Source organism: Hyla sarda, chromosome 7 (assembly GCF_029499605.1).
Source record: "Hyla sarda isolate aHylSar1 chromosome 7, aHylSar1.hap1, whole genome shotgun sequence".
Taxonomy (NCBI): Eukaryota; Metazoa; Chordata; class Amphibia; order Anura; family Hylidae; genus Hyla; species Hyla sarda.
In genome coordinates this window covers 179911847-179915964 of record NC_079195.1, presented here as the reverse complement: position 1 = coordinate 179915964, position 4118 = coordinate 179911847, and the positions used below count along the sequence as shown (strand labels likewise).

General features: G+C 44.1%; 1 pseudogene; it reads right to left on the bottom strand.

Moving 5' to 3' along the window:
* Positions 1-3902: 3902 nt before the first annotated feature.
* LOC130283627 (U2 spliceosomal RNA) lies at positions 3903-4118 on the bottom strand (annotated as a pseudogene).

Genomic DNA, 4118 nt, shown 5'->3' with positions numbered 1-4118 from the left:
GGCACATAAAAAGAAGTATTCCTATCCCGGACATCCCTGTGTCCCGAAAAATCTTTTCGGGACATAAGGATGTCCGCCGGTCACTCACCATTCCCCGGCGTCCTCCTGCGATCCTCCTTCGGTCCCTCGCTTCTCCGCCTCTATGGTCGTACGCACGGGACGTCACTGACGTCCCGTGCGTACAACCAAAGAGAAGCAGGAGGACCGCAGGATCGTCGCAGGAAAATGCGCGCTGGCCGGGGCCTGGTAAGTGACCGCGTCATCTTCTTCAGCGTTCCGGTCACCGCTCCTCCGGTCCCGGCACCTACTGCTATGGTCCATAGGCCATTAGATGTGGCCGGATCACTGTGGGGGCAGCAGTACAGACACTGTATATGGCTGGAAGCTGTATGTCTGTGGAGTGGGTGGAAGCTGCCTACTATTGTGGGGAACTGCTGACCTAATGTGGGGGGGAGCTGCCTACAAATGTGGGGGGGAGCTGCCTACAAATGTGGGGGGAGCTGCCTAATATTGTGGGGGGGCAGCTGCCTACTATTGTGGGGAACCTGCCTACTATTGTTGGGGGGCAGCTGCCTACAAATGTGGGGGGGAGCTGCCTAATATTGTTGGGGGGGAGCTGCCTACAAATGTGGGGGGAGCTGCCTAATATTGTGGGGGGGAGCTGCCTAATATTGTGGGGGGGAGCTGCCTAATATTGTTGGGGGGAGCTGCCTAATATTGTTGGGGGGAGCTGCCTACAAATGTGGGGGGGAGCTGCCTAATATTGTGGGGGGGAGCTGCCTAATATTGTGGGGGGAGCTGCCTAATATTGTTGGGGGGGGCTGTCTAATATTGTTGGGGGGGAGCTGCCTAATATTGTTGGGGGGGAGCTACCTAATATTGGGGGGGGGAGCTGCCTACAAATGTGGGGGGAGCTGCCTACAAATGTGGGGGGAGCTGCCTAATATTGTTGTGGGGAGCTGCCTAATATTGTGGGGGAACTGCCTACTATTGTGGGGAACCTGCCTACTATTGTGGGGGAACTGCTGACCTAATGTGGGGGGGAGCTGCCTACAAATGTGGGGGGAGCTGCCTAATATTGTTGGGGGGAGCTGCCTAATATTGTGGGGGAACTGCCTACTATTGTGGGGAACCTGCCTACTATTGTGGGGGAACTGCTGACCTAATGTGGGGGGGGAGCTGCCTACAAATGTGGTGGGAGCTGCCTAATATTGTGGGGGAACTGCCTACTATTGTGGGGAACCTGCCTACTATTGTGGGGGAAATGCTGACCTAATGTGGGGGAGCTGCCTACTATTGTGGGGGAAATGCTGACCTAATGTTTGGGAGCTGCCTACTATTGTGGAGGAGCTGCCTACTATTGTGGGGGAGCTGCCTATTAATGTGGGGGAACTCCCGACCTAATGTGGGGGAGCTGGCAATCTAATGTGGGGGAATCTAATCTAATGAGCGTAGTGCTGCATTTTACCAGAAGACGGGGAGAAGTCATTTTCGGTTTTGGTATCTGTTTCGGCCGGACATTTTTTTTTATTTCGGTTTCGTTTCGGTTCTGAAATTTCCATTTCGGTGCACAACTAGTATACAGTATATGTATGGGTATACATGTATAGGTATACAGTATATGTATGGGTATACATGTATGGGTATACAGTATATGTATGGGTATATATGTATAGGTGTATGGGTATATAGGTAAATATGTATATATGTATGGGTATATATGTATGGGTATATATGTGGGTATGGGTATATATGTGTGTGGGTATGGGTATATATGTGTGTAGGTATGTATGGGTATATATGTGTATATATATATATATATATATATATGGGTGGGTATGTATGTGTGGGTGCATATATATATATATATATATATATATATATGGGTGTAATTATGTATGGGTATACAGTATATGTATGGGTATACATGTATGGGTATACAGTATATGTATGGGTATACATGTATGGGTATACAGTATATGTATGGGTATATATGTATAGGTGTATGGGTATATAGGTATATATGTATGGGTATATATGTGGGTATGGGTATATATGTGGGTATGGGTATATATGTGTATGGGTATACAGTATATGTAAGGGTGAATGTATGTATGGGTATATATGTATGGGTATACAGTATATGTATGGGTATATATGTATAGGTGTATGGGTATATATGTATATATATATATATATGGGTGGATATGTATGTGTGGGTGTGTATGGGTATGTATGTGTGGGTGTGTATGGGTATGTATGTGTGGGTGTGTATGGGTATGTGTGGTATGTATGTGTGAGTATATATGGGTATGTATGTGTGGGTATATATATATATATATACATATATATATATATACCCATATATATATATCCATATACATATATATAACCATATATATAACCATATATATATATACCCTTATATATATATCCATATATATATATATATATATATATATATATATATATATCCATATATATATATATATATATATATATATAAGGTTCTAGGCGACATCACAATCCCTATGGTTACATATACAACAAAGCTGGGTTGTTGTTGTTTACACTTTGCAAGGCCTGTGGAAGTGAGTGACATCATAGCACTGTAGTTCTAAGGGTTCTAGATGGATGCAACAATCTCCTGTTGTTTCTATGAAGGCCATAATAGACGACATCACCAACCAGCTCCATAGTCACATACACAGCAAAGGTGAGATGTTGTTTACACCTAGTGATGTCAGTGGTATTGAGTGACATCACAGCACAGTGCTAAGACTCCTGGGCCTGGACACAGCAGCGGCTGCAATATCTCAACGGAGAATACGTTTATATATATGTGTGTGTGTGCGTATATATAAATATATATATATATATATATATATATATATATATATATATATATATTTCTCCGCCGAAATCACTTTTAAACCCATTTCCACCTTTTTTTCCCTTCTCTTACTTTTTTTTCACGTTTTTCTGCTTTTCGCCTCTTTTCTCGGCGTATTATTCTTCTTTTTCTTCTTTTTTTTTCGTCTAATGCATACCCTATCAATGCAGCAATGCTTATTCAATACCGCCAGCAGATTTAGACACTGGGGCATAATTTTCTAAGGATTTATACTGATTTTTCCTGTCTGAATTTGTCGCACAGAAAGTTGCAGGCCAAATATGTGTGACATTTCTGCGACTTTAGCTTCTAGAGCATTTTTACAACATTATACATAGGTGCTGAATACATAAAAAGCGACTGTTCAGTGACAGACAAGTCGCATCGGCTGAAAGTAGGCCAGAATGTCAGTCCATGTTGGAGCAGGTTTAGATACAGTCTAAAGCATAGATCTCAAAGTCTGTGCACAGAATTTAGCAAGGGCCTCGCACCTTCTGATGCATTAGGTAGGTGCACAATAGCATAGCCTAACCCTCTGTACTTTGGTCTATATTGATGCGGGACATAGACAGCCAGCTGATGACCAATCCATTAGTGCAATGGATGGCCGGAAGCATTTGTCTTTGCCTTTGCAATACCACAGAAGCAATGCATGGTCAATGTACAGCAATGACACACCTGTGTGAACAGCCAGGAGACCCCCCATGTTATGTCAATTAGGAACATTCAGCACCCACACGCTATAAGACAGCTGCCTATCATGTCATGCCCTACCTGCACAGGTGTGCTGGCTGCTCAGATGATCCAATTAAGGAGGCCATTTAGTCAGCAGCAGCAGAAGTCCTGTGCCTGGACGCTCCAACAGCGGCCAGACACAAGCAGCAGCAGCAGCACCACCTTTTGTTTTTTGGCTGCAGCAGCAGCAGCAAGGCCCACAGGGCTGGCTAGCTGGCTAGCCAGCAAGCAGGTAGCAATGAAAGTAGGAATCTTTCTTTTTAACCCTGTAAGGGGGTGGTGCACTGTACCCGAAGATACTGCCATATCGGGTCAATGCATAGGGCGACGGAAGCAAGCTTCGAAATCGGCCACCGTTCTCAAAAATCCATTTAATATATGGTCCCCAGATAAGGGACGTATCAGATATTAAACTGATAAGAACAGATTTTTTTTTTTTATCTAAAGCCGAGGAACGTGCTCTCGATTCACCCAAAGTGCAAGAAAAAGT